The following is an 18013-nucleotide window of genomic DNA, read 5'->3' on the forward strand; positions in this document are numbered from 1 at the left end:
GCATTTCTTTTCCATGGGGATGGTCTTGATCCCTGCCTCCTGTACAATGTCACGAACCTCTTTCCATAGTTCATCAGGCACTCTATCTATCAGATCTAGGCCCTTAAATCTATTTCTCACTTCCACTGTATAATCATAAGGGATTTGATTTAGGTCATACCTGAATGGTCTAGCGGTTTTCCCTACTTTCTTCGATTTAAGATCTGAGCCACAGTCAGCTCCTGGTCTTTTTTTTGTTGACTGTATAGAGCTTCTTCATCTTTGGCTGCAAAGAATATAATCAATCTGATTTCAGTGTTGACCATCTGGTGATGTCCACGTGTGGAGTCTTCTCTTGTGTTGTTGGAAGAGGGTGTTTGCTATGACCAGTGCATTTTCTTGGCAAAACTCTATTAGTCTTTGCCCTGCTTCATTCCGCATTCCAAGGCCAAATTTGCCTGTTACTCAAGGTGTTTCTTCACTTCCTACTTTTGCATTCCAGTCCCCTATAATGAAAAGGACATCTTTTTTGGGTGTTAGTTCTAAAAGGTCTTGTAGGTCTTCATAGAACCATTCAACTTCAGCTTCTTCAGCGTTACTGGTTTGGGCATAGACTTGGATTACTGTGATATTGAATGGTTTGCCTTGGAAACAAACAGAGATCATTCTGTCGTTTTTGAGATTGCATCCAAGTACTGCATTTCGGACTCTTTTGTTGGCCATGATGGCTACTCCATTTCTTCTGAGGGATTCCTGCCCACAGTAGTAGATATAATGGTCATCTGAGTTAAATTCACCCGTTCCAGTCCATTTTAGTTTGCTGATTCCTAGAATGTTGACGTTCACTCTTGCCATCTCCTGTTTGACCACTTCCAATTTGCCTTGATTCATGGACCTGACATTCCAGGTTCCTATGCAATATTGCTTTTTACAGCATTGGACGTTGCTGCTATCACCGGTCACATCCACAACTGGGTATTGTTTTTGCTTTGGCTCCATCCCTTCATTCTTTCTGGAGTTATTTCTCCACTGATCTCCAGTAGTGTGTTGGGCACCTCCTGACCTGGGGAGTTCCTCTTTCAGTACCTATCATTTTGCCTTTTCATACTGTTCATGAGGTTCTCAAGGCAAGAATACTGAAGTGGTTTGCCATTCCCTTCTCCAGTGGACCACATTCTCTCAGACCTCTCCACCATGACCCGCCCATCTTGGGTTGTCCCGTGGGCATGGCTTAGTTTCATTGAGTTAGACAAGGCTGTGGTCCTAGTGTGATTAGATTGACTAGTTTTCTGTGAGTATGGTTTCAGTGTGTCTGCCCTCTGATGCCCTCTTGCAACACCTACCATCTTACTTGGGTTTCCTCTTACCTTGGGCATTGGGCATGGGCTACAGTCCATGTGGTCGCCAAGAGTGGGACATGACTGAGCCACTTCACTTTCACTTTTCACTCTCACTTTCAGGCATAAAGAATGCACACTGAACAAAGCCTGACAGAAGTGGCAGAGAACTTGGAGACTGGGTGCAAACCTCAGTGCCACCACTTCCTATTGTGTGACTTTGGTCCAGATGCTCACCTTCTGTGTCTCTGTCATCTTATAAAATAGGGGTAATTATTGCAAGTCCCTCACAGCCCTTCAGGGAAGATTTAATGAGATAATGCATTTAAATGCTTATCACAGTGCCAGGCACAAAGCAAAGGCACTGTCACATCATCACCATTATCCCTGTCTTAATCTGCTCTGGCTGTTGTGACAAAATGCTGCAGACCGGGTGGCTTCTAAGCAAGAGAAATTTGGCACTCGTAGTTCCAGAGGTTGGGAAGTCCAAGGTCAGGTCACCAGCACGGTCACACTCTTGTGAGGGTTCTCTTCCTGGTTCATAGCTGGTGCTTCTTGCTGTGTCCTCAAGTGGCAGAAAGGACAAAGACCCTCTCTGCCGTCTAATCCCATTCATGTGGGCTCCATCCTCATGACCTAATCACCTCCAAAGGCCCCACCTACAAATACCATCGCCTCAAGGGTTAGGATTTCAGCAGAGAAATGAAGTGCAGGCAGACATTCAGAGCAAGCGGCCATCATCACTGTCACCTCCATCATCACCACGACCACCATCAGCATCCTAATGGCCATCCTAATCACCACCTCCCACCACCTCATCATCACCACGACCACCATCCCCACCACCACCGCCATCTTCATTACCATCCCCACCACCACCACCATCCTCATGCTCATCACCACCACCAGCATCACCACGAGGGGAGACCTAGCACGCAAGAGCCCCTTGGAGAACAGACTGAGCTTCCAAGCAGAGGCATAAGCCTAGGCAGTGGTTACATCACTCCCAGTTGGACAATTCTTGGAATTATCTCTGACGTGCTACGTCCCGCTTGTGACCTGGGGTCCGTAGACGCCTCCTTATCTGTGCTCAGTTTCCTGGGCACCAGTCTCATTGGGATTCTGTTCTTTGCCCAGTCTTGCCTTGCCTGCATTCCAGGTAAATGACACAGAGCCCATCCTGCTGCATGTCACCCCTGGCACACTCCCACTCAGATAATTAGAATCAACACATTCATTTCCCTAACAGCATTCTTCTCTTCCCTCCTGAAAAGTTTTCAAATGGAAGAAGAAAGGCAGAAACAAGCTCCATCTGTCCTTGTTCAGACAATTTTCAGCTGTCCACAGCTGACATCCACCCAGCTGGGCAGCCAAGCCAGGCTTCCTGTTCGCATTTGGTGGGAGGTGACACGATGCTGTTATTAAAGGTTGGCAGTGGTTTAGACACACAGCATCCTGCTGTAGGGAGGCTTAAAAACAAACACTTGGGGAATCCTTCCGACTCCAGCCTTTGTGAACTAATTGTTTGGCGGGTGGGGAAAAAAAGACGACTGATGTGACTTCTCAGCAAACAAAAGGAAAAGAACTCAGGAAATAACATGATTTTCACTTCTTCCTGAGAGTGTGTCCAAATTTCAAGAGGTGCATGTAATCACCAAATGTTTTCTGTAAAGCCCAAGGTAGTAAATAGTTCAGACTGTTGCAGGCCTTACTATATCTGTCACAACTACTCAACTCTGCTATAGCACAAACGCAGCCAGAGAATGAGTCAATGAACAATGCGTGTTCCAATAAAACGTTATTTATAAACACAGGCACAGGCCAGATTTGACCCAGGGAGCCGGAGTTTGCACCTTGTTTGAAACAAGTTGAAAGGGCTTCATCAAGTGTTGGGATTTGCACAGCAAACTCACAGACCTACTTTAGAGGTTCCAAGGGGACCCACTCAGACTTGGGCCCACATTGAGGACTATTTTGCCTGGTTCAGACCACGTGTCTCCCAGGACAGCATCTGGCCTCCAGAGAGGGATTGAGAGGAGGAAGGAGCTTCAACGGGCTGCCGCTGGCATGTTCCCTGGTGCCGGGAGAAAATTTGAGGGAAACTAGTGAGAGGGCATTGGACCCGTACCTGTCTTTCCGAAGTCCTGGCCCCCTGAGCTGAGCAGGAGATGACCCTAAGCACCTGCAAGGGCAGGACAGACAAGACCTTGGAGAGCCCGGGGCCCCGCTGCGAGGTAATGAGTCTGTTCATCCCAGAGGCTGGTGCCACTGGGCTGTAACCTTGAGATGTGCAGGGAAAAGAGACAGCGGAGAGCTCGGCGGTTGTGTTTCCTTCCTGCTGGGTCAATAAATGAATAAATGGACCATGAGCGGCCAAGTGGCTGTTGTAATATTAGATTCCATCAAAAGGAAGATCACAGAAGTGCACGGAGGGAGCTTCCTTCCACATCTCCATGTCTCCCCGCTGGGAGCCAGGCTTGCTGTTGTTGTGGTCTGGGTGGAGGGAGGCAGGGAGGCCAGGAGCTGACACGTACTGCCTGTCCGCGCCGTGGCACACCTCATGCCGTCTTGTTAAATCAGCACTTCGAACCGTATGAGCGAGGTGGTATTTTTTATCTCTCTCTCACACATTTTAAAGAGGCTTGCAAGAGGTGAAGTGACTTGCCCAAGGCTGGATGGCTTGGCAACGGGACATATAATCAGTCTCTAAGGCGTCGAAACCTGTGCTCTCAGTCGAAACGGTCTTTCTCAAAGCTCAAGTGCCCACGGATCACCCAGGGCTGTTGTGAAAATGTCCAGCCTGAGTCAGCAGATCTGGGACAGGGCCTGAGAGTGCGTGTCTGACCGGCAGCATGGTGGTGCAGTTGCCGCTGGCCGTGCACGGACCTCATGGGAGTGTGGCTGCCGGCGCATCACACCCTCTCCTCATTCCAGAGCCGCTGGAGTCACCAGTTGGGGAGCTTTATGTTTTTAGGATGAGGTCACACAGCGAGTGGGAAGTGGTTTGTTCAGGATTCAAATCCACATCTGTCTCATCCAGAGTCTGTGTCTTCTTAAGTCTCTCCCCACTGTTAGGCCTTTAGCTTGGCCCTCAGCTGGGGTCGATTTTGCCCCTCGTGGAGTGTTTGCAGTATCTGGAGACATTTTTGTTTGGTACAACTTAGGGACAGAGCGCTGCATCCATCTAGCGGGTTAGAGGCCAAGGATACCGTCTCTCAGTGTCCTGAAACACCCAGGACCACTCTCGTGCCCCCGCCACAGAGAATCACGTGGCCCCAGACGACAATAATACTGACGTCGAGAAACCCTGCACTTGAGCTCAGCCTCCTTCAGTCCAGAAAATCAAGTCCATCCAGAGCCCCTCTCTGGAGAGCGCATAGTGCCCTTGAATTAGACGAGTCAGCATTTGAAAGCGTCCCACAAAAGCGGCATGAATCAGCGAGGATCATAACTAACAAAAACGTCCATTTCCCAGGCAGTGGGTGGAACTTTCCACTAGTCTGAAACGAGGCCAGGGCGTTTGGGTCTCTGTCGCATGCTCTTACTTCAGCAGATGGAAGTCAGTCAAGTCTAGAAATGACTATCTTAATCTGTGGACATTATCATGCTTGGCTGCCCGGTGTTGATCGGGGCCTTTTGCTGTTTGTATTGCTCGTGCCGTTTTCTCTGACAGTAGCTCCCCGACCTCCACCTGTTCCTCAGCCAAACAGCATTGACTCTGGTCCAAGCCCAGGAAGGGCCAGAATCCAGCATTGATCACCAATACCAATAACTCTGGTCCAGGTTCTTCCTGATCAATTCTTGGGGAGATGGTATCTAATAAGACTATCGATGAGGGTTGATTTACCTAGGGAGAGGGGCGGGAATTGCTTTCCCCACTTACCACAGTTCATTCGTGATGGTACTTTGGTTTGTTTGAGAGTGCCAGCCGGGGCTTTGGTCATGATTAAGCCATCAGATGCATCTGAAAAACGATCTGAAGAAGGAGGCAGTGTGATAAGTAACGTTTCGGGTGCACCCGGCTCTTCACAGTTCGCAGAGCACCTGGGCGCGTGCCGAGCCTCCCGGTGCTCTGTGCTGGAGATCAGGCAGGGACTGAATTGCCACCTCCCGTGAGGTTGAGGGGCAGGCTCGAGGGTGTGCTCTTTGGTGCCTGGGGAGCCCGTGCGGAGGCGGGGCACGTTTCCCGGTCTCGAGGCCCGGGTGGGGCTCAGTCTCTCCCTGTGCTGACCCTTGCGGGCCGTGCCTGCCTGGCACAGCTGGTGGGATGTGGTCCCGTGCCTTTGGTCACTGCTGGCTTGGGTGACTTTACTCCCAGCCTGTCTTCCGACTTCTGGATCTATAGGCAGTGTCTGCAGCCCCCAGCCAGGTCTCTCCTGGGATGTTCTGGACGCCTCCGGGTGCTGACAGGGACGAGACTGAACTTCTCCTAAGGGGTTGGCACGTTGGCAGTAATGGTTCTGTCCGAGAGCAGGAAAGAGGGATGATGTTTATCAAGCATAAAACTTACTATGTTTTATGCAACATTTCAAGCACTTTCCATCTATGAATCTTCAGCTAGACCCACAGTGCAGTGATGTAGTCAGCACTCCCACTTTACAGATGAGGAGACTGAGGGTCAGGGAGGTGGGGGACAGACTGCTCACAGTCATGCTAGAAGTGGTGGGGCTGGGTCGCAAGCCCCTGTTTGTGTCAGTTGAGGACCCATGGTGATAAGACTGCATGCTGCCCCCACTGTCAATGTAGAGCTGGGAGAGTTTAAAGCTGAAGCATCTATGGGATGGCTTCTAAGTTCCAGGTACTGCTTTAGGCATTTGGGATATTAGGCTGAGTACAGCCCTACTCAAAGGAGCTCAATATAACAGGAAATTAGAAATTAATTACAGTCTCGTGGGGTGTGTGTTTAACCCAGGGACTTGTCCCAGTGCCCAGAGGTGAAAGTGACTGAATCTACCGAGGAGAGCCAGAGAGGTCATCCAGAAGAGGTGGCTGTGGAATGGGTCTTGAAGGATGAATAGGAGTTCGCTTTTCAGAGCAGAGCAGCACGTTCCAGGTGGAGGAGTGGTAGATGTGAAGGCACAGAGGCGTGAAAGGGCACAGCATGGCTGGGTGCTGGTGAAGACTGTGGTGATTACTGGTGTGTGGGTGCAGAGCGTGGGCGGTGGAAGGAGAGGAACCTTGGAAGGTGGGTTGAGAGAAAGACTCCGGAAGGCTTACTCGGCTCAACTGCACAGTCTGGACTTGGGGAAGTGAAGAAGCACTGAGGCTATTGAGCAGGAGAGGACTTGATCAGATTTAAAAGATTCTCCCTTAGATGCTGTGTGGAATATGGATTGGCGAGGGGGCTGGATTAAAGAGAGAAGGGCCAGGTTAAGACAATGAGAAGCCTCAGGAGATGGTGATGGACACTGAATTTACAAGGGGATGGAGAGCAGGGGAAGGAAGCAGAGACGAGCCCACTGTGTTGATGAGATTCTTGAGGCTCAGAGGAGGGGCCAGGGGTACATAGTAATGAGTCGTTCTCACACTTCAATGTCTTTGGATGGAAATCCCAGAGGCCGGTTGAGAAGTTTCGAAGTCCGATCTCCATTTCTGCAGTCACGTGGGGTCGCGGGCTGGGGAGATCAATGAGCTTCATTTCCATTTAGATTGAAATAAGACGTGTCAAAGGTGGCCTGATAATTACTGCCTGGAACAATGGCTCTCTGATGCGGGAAGCAGTGTCGGTGTACTCCGTACAGAGAATTTCTCCATCTGAGACTTAATTACGTTGATATAATTATTCATCTGTCAGGAAAATCGGGTGGCACAGATATGTCATATTTGCATTGGAGCAGAAAAAATGAAAAGCCTCTTTGGCTTTTTTCAGGAGGCAGTGGGTGGATGGCTCTGGGAAGTGGGGAGCAGGGTGTTTTGAGTTCAGCCCAGGTCGGGATGCCTGTCAGCAGCAGTGGGTTTTGTGAGGGCCCCCTGCGTGTCAGCCTCAAGAGGGTTGGACTCCAGTGACAGTTCTGTGCCCCTTCCTGAAGATGCTGTAGGAGAAGTCAGGCTGGGGGTGATTCTAGGGCTGGGAGGGCTGTGAGCTCTGAGTAGTTAGAACTGTAAGGAACTTCAGAGAAGTTTTATCGGCAAACCTTGTGACCCTGAGACGCTCAGCAGAGTTGCCTGCTGGTGTCTCCAAGCCTGATCACGCTGCCCTCCCCCATCCCATCCTGCCAGCCCCGGAGACCCTCAGCCACATCCCCCTTCTGTGTGTGAGGGTCTCCTGCCCTCCCAGGGAAGCTGTGCCTCCTGCCACGCCCCACCTGTCAGGGGAAACACGGGACCCAAAGAATCAAGTACAGAGCCCCCTTCTCAGACTGCAGCCCCAGCCCATGGCGCTGTTATAACTCAAGGAGCTGCAGCCGGCGTTTAGGCAAAAAGTGGCTTTATCCAAAGCGTGAGAACAGAGAAAGGAGAGGGGAATGCTTGCTGACGGTGAGACGACCTGGGTGGGACTGGCTCAAGTTCTGCTACTGCTTCTGCTACCCTGGGGCCCGGCAACCTTGGCCAGGCGGCGTCCTGCCCTGGGCCCCTGGTATGTGATGTACGTGTCCACAGATCTTTGCGTGCTGCTTGGATGTGCGTAGTGAGTGCACCTGAGACTGTCTACAGCCCGGCTCTTTATCTCCTAGATTTTGAACAGCCCAAGTCACCTAAAATACTAACTTTCTAGGAAGCGATTAAGACTCTTGGGCAATAGCTGGGGGCATTTTAAAACAATCAGCCAGAAACAGGAGAAGGGAAGGGAAGGAAAGACGGCAAGCAGGTGCCCAGAGCCCCACGCTGTCTTCTGCCTGGAGACTGATGGAGGGTCCTGGCGGGCAGCTGCGGGGGGGTGGGGGGAAGGTGTGGGCAGGCGCCAAGGTCCCCAGCTTGTGTAACTCCCTTCTGCCTTTACTATAAAACTCTTTTACCCGATTGTGTGTCAGATAGATGTGTCTGTACACACCTGTAGAAGTGGACACAGAACAGAAGTACGGCAACACAGTCACTAAGAAGGATTGTCCCCCAGGCGACAGACTTAAGGGCATTTTTCTTCTATTTTTTGGCCACGGATTGAACCTGTACCCCTGCAGTGGAAGCGCAGTATCTCAACCACTGGATTACCAGGGAAGTCCCAGCGGCAATTTTTAGCTGTTTTTTTTTTTAATATATTTTCTAAATTCTCTTTAGTGAACCCTATTAGAACTAGAAAAGAAAGGAAATTGTGCCTCAAAAAAAAAAAAAGAAAAGAAAGATCCCACAGTATTAGTTTGTTCGGTTTGCCATAGCCCAGTACCACAAACCAGGTAGCTTGGTGAAACAACAACATATTGTCTCACGTTTTGGACGTGAGAAGTCTGAAATTAGCATATTCACAGGGCATTGCTCCCCTGAAGGTGCCAGAGAAGAAACTGTTTCGTGCCTTTGACCTGGCGGTTTGCTGGCAACCGTTGATGGTCCTACGATTCTAAGTGCGTCCGTCCAACCTTCTGTCTCCATGCAGCGCTCTCCCTCTGAGTCTTCACTTCATCTCCCCTTTCTTTGTGACCATCTCCTTTTCCAAATCTCCCTCCTCTTGTAAGGACACAGTCACTGGATGGGGCCCATTCTCATGGCCTCATTTTAACTGAATTGCCTCTGTGAAGATCTTACCTCCATGTACAGTTGCATTCTGAGCCACTGGGGATTAGGATTTAAACATATCTTGGGGCAGGGGGGAAGATCCATAACAGAATCTATAAACAAATGTGTTCCGAGAAGAATTTCAGGATTCCTACAGGGTTTTCCTCTGAGAATGAGAGAGTCAATCGAGATGAGGCCTATGTGTGAAGAAATGTCCGTGTTACTGTGGGAACCAGCTTCTGGGAGGGTTCTCAGTGGTCCCCATCTCTGCATCCATACCCCTGTATAGCCTCCTCCATCTTTTTTTTTTTTTTTAAGCATTTATGTATTTAGTTGGCTGCACCGGATCCTAGCTGTGGTGCACGGGACCTTTGAGCTCCTTTGCAGCACATGGCATCTCTAGTTGCAGCATGCAGGGTCTTTTTTTAGTTGTAGCAGCCATTCTGTAAGCTGTGGCATGTGGGATCTAGTTCCCTGACCAGGGATGGAACCTGGGCCCCCTGCACTGGGAGCATGGAGTCTTAGCCACTAAGCCACAGGGGATGTCTCAGCCTCCTCCATGTTGTGTCAAAGTTGGTTCGTGTGACCAGTAGATTGTCAGCAGCGATGATATGTCCCTCTGAGGCTGGATTCTGAAAGGTCTTGGGTGTTTGCCTTGCTCTCCCTCAGATCACTTGCTCTGGTAAAACCAGCAGCCACCACGTCATGTAGACACTCAAGCAGCTCAGCAGAGCCCTCATGGCAGGGGACTGAGGCCTCCAGCCGATAGCCTTGTCGGTGAACTTTCTTGGGAAGGACTCTCCAGCTTCAGGGAGACCTTCAGACCAACGTAGCCCTGGCTGACATCTTCACTAGAACATCATGATAAAACCTGTATGAGTTTCCCATCACCGCTGTAGCAAATTACCACAAACTTCATAGCTTTAAAATGACACCATTTATTCTCTGTTAATGATAAGGTCAGAAGTCCAAAATGAGTCTCACGGGGTTAAAGTCAAGGTGAAAAGAGGCCTAGCTCCTTCTGGAGGCCCCAGGGGATGACCCATTCTTGCATCCTCCAGCTTGTAGGGGCAGCCAGCATTTCTTGGCCCCTGGCTGCATCACTCTGATCGGGGATTCCATCACAGCAGCACTGCTTTCTTCCCCATGGACCCCCCTTGCCTCCCTTATATAAGAACCCTTACGGTTACAGTTAGGGCCCACCCAGAGTATCCACAGAATCCAGGATAATCCCTCATCTCAAGATTTTTGATTTAGTGACATCTGCAAAATTCCCCTTGCCATCCAAATCCAACATAATCACATATTTTGGGGATTAGGACGTGGGCATCTTTAGGAGCCTTATTCATCCTCCCTTAGACCGTGAGCCAGAACCACACAGATAAGCACCTCTGAGTTCCTGGCCAACAGAAAACCGTGAGAGATAATGAATGATATTTGATATTTCAAAACGACTAGGTGTTGAGGCAATTTGTTGTGTAGCAATAAATAACTAACGCAGACTGGAGGTTGTAATCTAGCATTTGGTTGTAACACTTGGCACTCATAATTCTGGATTTATTGCAGTGTCTTCCTTGAAATATGCAAGTAGAGAAGTGTGCAAATCACAGAAGTATACAGTTGGATGAGTTTTGTTTCTTTTTTTTACAGACTGGAAACACCCTCGTCTGTCTTTAATAACAAAGCCTGGGATGTAGCCCAGAGGCTCTGTACCGGTAATTCTCCTGTGTCTTCTCAGATTCATTCTTGCCCCTTCTCTGCTCTGAACTACAGGAAGCTGTGTTCCCAGCTTGCCTTCTGGTAGGTTCAGCCAGTGGAAGGCAGTGACGGACAATAGAAAGAGAAGAGGAGAAGAGAGTGTTCTCCCTCGCTCTACGCTACCTTGAGGAGGGGGGCAGGCCTGGCCGCAGCTCAGCCTCTGTAAGCCCGTGTCCCGTCAGGGACCCTCCTCCCTGACAGCAGCACCCACTGGGCAGCCCTGCCGTTGCCCGACTTCTTGCCTTTTCCTTCCAGCCCTGGGTGAGCAGTACCTTCCTACTGTTGCTAATCTCTTCTGGCTTCTCATCTTCCCCATCACCTGGAAAACCAGTTCCCTATATTAAATTCCTCTGGTTGAATGATCTAGAGTGATTTCTATCTTCCTGACTGATAGAGGCTTCCTTGGAGGCATTGCATTAAATCCTTCTGACTTCAACAAAAAAAGCATCAGGTTCATAGAATTCATTTTCTGAAAAATGAGGCTATGCTCACTATACAGTCCCTGCAGGTTTCATATTTTCAAAGTCTTCACTTGGAAAGAAGGAAACAGGAGCATTTGTTACGTATCAAGTACGAGCCACGGTATTAGGTATACCAGCTGTACGCAGTTTACACTATTTCACTTGTTCCTCCCAATACTGTTTATCGTGGAATAATACTGTCATTCTAACAGATGAGAGCCTGGAAGCCAGAAAGGGCTGGTGGCTCTTGAGCAGTCACGCAGCACTTCATGTTCACCTTGTCCTAAGGCTAGTGCTCCTCCCGCTGCTCCCACGGTGGTGGCAGTGGGCATCTCCCCCTCCCCGCCCACCGGGGTGGCTCCCTAGGTGTGGTGGGCTTCAGCTTCCCTCGGTCCCAGAGAGCACCCCTCAGTTTCAAGGAGAAATACCCCCTACCCAACCAGCTGATATAAGTTTCTTCTTTGAGGATTGAGGAGGCGTTTCCAGGATGATTGAGGTAATATCAAGTGTTGGCAGGGTTGGTGGTTCCATTTGATGCTGGCGATGGAGCAGAGGGCAGCCCCGGGGAGAAGCACTTAGCTGGTCGGTTCAGAGAGTGAACTCGGGCCCCACATTGCCTGTGATCCATTAGACGTGCCTACCGCGGGCGAAGAAAAGGGACGGGAGGGCTTGTGAGATTATTTCCTGCCCCTTTGGAAACAGGCAGGCCTGAGCTTGAACCTGTGCGTCACTGTCCAGCTGGGTGACTTTGGGCTCTCTGACGAGTCACTCTGTGTCTGTCGCATCATTAAAATACAGTAAAAAAATTTGCAGGACTGTTTTAAGAGAGGGTGTTGCCTAGTGACAGCCAGCTTCTCCCTAGTCCTGCGTCCAGGTGGAGCTGGGGCTGCTTTTCAGCTTTTCCTGTTGTGGAGGGCGGGCTCCGGAGCATGCAGGCTCAGTAGCTGTGGCACACAGGGCTTCTTTGGTTGTGGCACGTGGGCTTAGTTGCCCAGTGGCAGGTGGGAGCTTAGTTCCCCAACCAGGGATCGAACCCACGTCCCCTGCATTGGAAGACTGATTCTTAACAACTGGACCACCACCCTCAGTCTTAAGTAAGGGAATCTGATGCATCATCTGGGGTTTTCTAAGACTCAATGGACGTGAATCTGAGTGAACTCCGGGAGTTGGTGATGGACAGGGAGGCCTGGCGTGCTGTGATTCACGGGGTCGCAAAGAGTCAGACACGGCTGAGCGACTGAACTGAAGGGGTGCCCCAGCTTTCTCAGAGGGGGACTGAACACTTCCTGCTGGTTCTCACTCCGTTGCCATCATGGCTTGGGAGCTCTTGCCAGGACACAGCGCATGGGGCCCTTCCTCCCAGGCACGTGACCTTTGCACAATTTAAGTGAAACTGTGGTGGTTCCTCGTACCTCACCCCACAGAGGTAGTAATTCCACTGTGACTTTGTTGTAGTATTCTTGGGTTACTTTTTATGGGTTTCTATTGTATATGACTCTGAGGGTTCTTATAAAGATGATGTGAGAGAAGGTTTTTCAGACACTTAGCGCCATGCCTGCCCACGTGAGAGACAGAAATAAATGCGTTCATTTATTAATTATTCACAGATACTTGTTAACTACATGCTGTGTGTATCTATAAATACACATGTGCACACACATTCACACATATACACATTTATATATATTTACATTTATGTTTTCATATACGATATGTATACGTTATATAAACATGCATTTTGTATATGTTTCTACAGCTTATGTATGTGTGTATAATTTTCTTAACACCAGGCTCTGTAAATAAAGTTTCTGTTTGTCTTTAGCACATCAAAAACGAATAACAAGATGACTTCTCATCAGGTGCTGGGGATGTTTCCAGATAGTCTACTCTGTACTCACTGTGCTGTGCTTAGTTGCTCGGTCAGGTCCAGCTCTGTGACCCCGTGGACTGTAGCCCGCCAGGCTCCTCTGTCCATGGGATTCTCCAGCCAGGAATACTAGAGTGGGTTGCCATGCCCTTCCCCAGGGGATCTTCCCAACCCAGGGATCGAATCCAGGTCTCCTGCATTGCAGGTGGATTCTTTACCATCTGAGTCCCAGGGAAGCCCATACTATAAACTAGGTAAAATTAACTTTGGGAAGCCCTGTGGGATACCCCCAGAGGTGAACAAGGCAACCTCCAGAGCTGCAGAGAGTGACATATGAGAGTGTGTGTCTATAGACAGAAGAGGGGCCTCTGAAGGTGGAGATGCCCTGGGCAGAGGAACCAGATGATGGTTTTAAATATTAGCCTCTAATTGAACCTCACAAGAGGAGACGATGTTAATTGCAGCCTCTAATTGTATGAACTGCTCCCTACATGAGCAGCGCCACACAGCATGTTCCAGGGGGAGCAGCTTGGGCGTGTAACAGGGGTTCATGAGCCTCTCACATAATGCACAGGCGGCCAGCACATACACATACCACGTGCTCTTGTGTTGATGTCTGTATGCATGGTCTGTACTGTGTGCAGCTAAGCGAGTATCACCCTGTCCCTCTACTTGCCTCTTAGAGTCATGCAGTAACACCATTCACTCAATCCTAGGACATCTTGAGTGCCTGCTGTGTTCTAGACTCAGCAATACAGGTAGGTTAGGGCCCTAGAGGAACGATGCTCCGTGGAAGTTAGGATTTTGTCTGTACCTGCCGCACCTGGATCAGTGCTGGCACATAGTTCATGCTCAATAAATGTTTACTGACGAATGATATGTAACATGCATACATACGTACCTACATATATATAATGAATCTAGACTTTATGTTAGTGTCATATGTCTGTTACAATGTGTGTATCACTCCCAGGTGATGCTAGTGGCACAGAACCAGCCTGCTAATGCGGGTTCGATCCCTGTGTCGGGAAGATCCCCTGGAGGAGGAAACAGCAACCCACTCCAGTATTCTTGCCTGGAGAATCCCATGGACAGAGGAGCCTGGCACACTGCAGTACATAGGGTCGCAAAGAGTCAGACGTGGCTGAAGCTACTGAGCACACAGTCACTGTGTTATAGCTACAAAGTGATAAGGACTTATTACTAAACCCACATTAGTGGGTTTCTGCTGTATACATCTTACTATCTAAATAGTTTTGTAGCCTAATTTTTCCTCCAGCTTCTTCCTGCCCCATGTCCCTAAAAAGAAAAAAACACAGAAGACCACAAGCTCACCCTTGGCCTCAAAACGCAACCTCATTTTTGTAGCGGCAGTCCTGACCGACCGCAGGTCCGGGAGGTGGAAGAAGGCCCAGCCCTCCCTCGTGCCCTCTTCTCCTGGTGCCCCCCTCCCGTGTCTCTCGAGCTGTCTCTGGCACGGGCTTGTTTTGTCTGCCTCCAAGAGACTGGTGGGGCCGCCGCATCCACTTCGCCTAATGACTTGGTCTCCGCAATCAGTGAACTACCTGCTTTTCGAGCTGAAGCAGGGAAGGTGTGCTGATTGCTGATTACACAGACTCTGCATTTCCCAAATCCGTCTTCTCTCGGGAGGTTTCCGCTGAGCGTGATGTGCATCCCCAGGCAAATTGGAGGGTGGAGCCCAGAGGGCAAGGGGCATGGTGGAGAGTGAGGGGGCAGTCGCAGGTCCCGGAACCACCTGCCTCATCCGTCTGTGGATGGTTTTCTTGCTCTTGACCCTCCTTGCTGTCTAGGTAACTCACCCTTTAAGCTGCCCTTGCTTTCCACCCCTGCTTCTCCTCTGCAGATGGTGAAAAGCTTTCAGAGGCCTGCATTCCAGCCTCCTTATTCTCTGTGTGACCTTGGCGGACCACCTCAGTGCTGCGGGGGCGCCCACCTGGTTGCTACCTGTTCTCCTCTCAGAATTAAAAGATAGTAACACCACTGCTGTCCAAGCCTTTCCTCTCTGCCACGCTCATTCTGTGCTCACAGCAGCCCTGTGAAGGGGCCACTGCTGCCTCCATTTTACCCGTGGGGATCAGAGAGGTTGAGTAACTTGCTGAAGGTCACACAGCCTGTGGGTGGGAGAGCTTGGATTTGAACCCAGGCATCCTGGCTCCAGAGCCTGCTTTCACGGTCATGATAGTGTGGATCGGACCCGCCTCAGGTCCCCCTTTCCTCTGCTCAGCTGCTTAGTCCCAGCCCAGAGCCCCCATCCCGAAGACCTGGCACCCGCGCCGTCCCCGTCCTCTGTCCCCCAGGAGGGCCCCTGCACGTCAAGGTTGGAGGGCCTCCTCTTCATGGTGTTGACATGGGCCAGGGTCACCCAGGCGCAACTGGGAGGGGACATCCGGGCTCCTCTAGCTTGGCTCACGTGGCACAAGGGCCTCACCTGAGAACCCAAGACCCGGCTGCCTGACTTTGCGGTCTCTCGACTGTGTGGCCAGGGGCGGGCCTTCTTGCTGCTCTGGTGCTCAGTGTCCTCATCTCTAAGAGGAACGTTCACCACGTGCCTGGCCTGGCCCTGACGTGCCTGACATGCCTGACGTGCCTGTCATGGCCCTGAAGGGGCCATTGGGTAGCATCTTTGTGTCTTAGAAACACACTGATGCCTCGTCCCCTCGCCTCCCAGGGATGCTGTCATCCGGGCCCACTAGCAAGGAGCTGAGCTCGGGCGATGCGCCTGCCGTCTCCTGGGATTGTGCACCCAGCCATCTTCCTGGTGTCTCGATGAGCTGACAAGAACCCCCTCGCTGTCCCACAGTGTGTGTTATTTCCTCTGACAGTCCACCAGCCTCCTGCCTGGGGGCCCCTGCCTCAGACCGCCTCTCACCTCATCAGCACTGAGATGGGGATTTCACAGCTGGCAGTTTCAATCAGCCGTGATATTCCACCAGCCCCTGTGCGCACCCCCCACCTCTCCACGCCGCCCCTTCCCTCGTCAGCCGGGCTTGACCCTTCGGCTTCCTCGGCCTTTGCTCACTGTCTCTCTCAAATTGAAAAAGACACACAATCAGGGAAAAGGCACAGACTTACCATACTGTGGATGGACCAGCTGGCCTGCTACAGGGATCTGAATGTGTCCCTGCAAAGGGAGCCCTGGGCCTTGCTGGCTTTCCCAGGGGCAAGCAGACAGAGCCCCAGAAAGATCACTGGCCGGTGAGCGAGGCAGACCAGAGGTCTGGCCCTTGCTGCCCCGAGTGACTTCCCTGGCCTCAGTTTCCTCATCTGCAAAATAAAGAAAAGGCATCCCAGGCCCAGAGAAGGGCTATAATGTTGGTGAGTCTCGGGGAGCTGAGAGCCATACTTAAATGGACGCACAGTCCTTCCGTTTCACCCTTCGCGCTCTCATCAGCTGGTATATACCTGTTGCCTAAGACAACAGTCGAAAAGAAACTTGACCTAAGAGCAGCTTGAAGGAAAAACCCTATCCCTCACCCACCTTTGCTCCTGTCTGTAAATAGCCTCAGCTCTCCACGTGCTTTCCCAGCTGCACGTGTGCTGTTTGCATGGAGACCTGGGCCTCATATTTTCTGTTCTTTTCTGCTTGCTTGACGTTATTTTGCGAAGGGTTCCCCGCTGGCGCCACCCTGATTGCTAGTGTTGGCTTCTGTCTAAGCATCAGAGTGACGCACGGCACCGCAGCTTCCCTACCAGTCCCCGTGGCTGGGCGGCGGGGCGGCTCTCGGGCTCTCGGTGCCATCAGTAGCTCCATTCCAAGCGTCCTCGGGTCCAGGGCCTTGCTCTGCACGCCCCCCTTTCTAATGTTTATCATTTACTCTATTGTTGGTTGCGCTGGGTCTTCATGGCTGCACACTGGCTTTCTCTAGCTGCAGTGCCCGAGCGTCTAATTGCGGTGGCTCTCTGGTTGCAGAGCACAGTCTCTAGGCACACAGACTTCAGTAGTGGTGACTCACAGGCTCAGTAGTTGCGACACATGGGCTTAGTTGCCCTGCGGCGTGTGGGATCTTCCCAGACCAGGAGTCGAACTCGTGTCCCCTGCATTGGCAGGCAGCTTCTTAACCTCTGGACCAGCAGGGAAGCCCTACTCTGCCTTTTGACTCTATCCCCCGCTAGGATTAGCTCCCAGAAGGTGGGTCTCTGGGTTGAACCCAGGGTTTCTCAGGCTGAACGCTGGTGACACTCGTATGAAGTAATCGGTCCTCAGTGGTGGGGGCTGCTCTGTGAACTGAGGACGCTGGACAGCACCTTTGGCCTCTGCTCTGCGAGAGGCCACCAGACCCCCGTGTGATGAGCAATGCCTCTACACAGCGTCCCCTGGAGGGCAGACTCACTCTCAGCTGACAGTCATTGTGTGAATGGGGAGCAGTGTGTGGAAAACATCACACATGGCAGTCAGAGGCTTTCCAGAGAGTCTGGATGAAATCCAATTAGAGCTGAAAGTAACCGGATGAGCACAGGTGGAGTCTGCTGCACCCGCTTCAGTTCCAGCTCAAGTTTCATTCAAGCCTCCCCCAGGCCTCAGCTCATCATCTGTGAAATGGGGACAGTTTGCCAGGCTCATGAGCAGAGAGTGAGGGCAGGAGCCCAAAACACTGAATGAAGCGCTGGGCATGGAAAGGTCTCAGTGCATGTCAACGGTGCTGGCCAGCTCCACAGGGAGCTGGGGTTTCTGTCTTTGCCCGTGCTGCCTTTGAGGGTGGTGGGAGTGCTGAGGGAGCCTGGGTGGCAGAGTTGAGAGGAACCCGCTCTTCTGCCCTCCCGTAACCTCCCGCTCCACATCCACCCCGGGGCAGGACTCAGCCTCCAGAACCAACCTCAGTGGCTCTCCTGGGAAACATCACTGAGTCTTACTTCCGCCATCCATCCAGGGCGTTCTGTGTGGGGTCGCACAGGCTGGGTCCAGCATTTCTGGTGTGTGTGAGCTCCCGAGGCATCTATTTCCT

The 18013-nt window shown here is 51.2% G+C and overlaps 1 protein-coding gene across 1 annotated transcript in view; it reads left to right on the forward strand.

Annotated features, from left to right (window-relative positions):
• MYO18B (myosin XVIIIB) overlaps positions 1-18013 on the forward strand; it is a 239396-nt gene that overhangs the window by 186323 nt on the left and 35060 nt on the right.

Source organism: Budorcas taxicolor, chromosome 17 (assembly GCF_023091745.1).
Source record: "Budorcas taxicolor isolate Tak-1 chromosome 17, Takin1.1, whole genome shotgun sequence".
In the NCBI taxonomy this organism is placed as follows: domain Eukaryota; kingdom Metazoa; phylum Chordata; class Mammalia; order Artiodactyla; family Bovidae; genus Budorcas; species Budorcas taxicolor.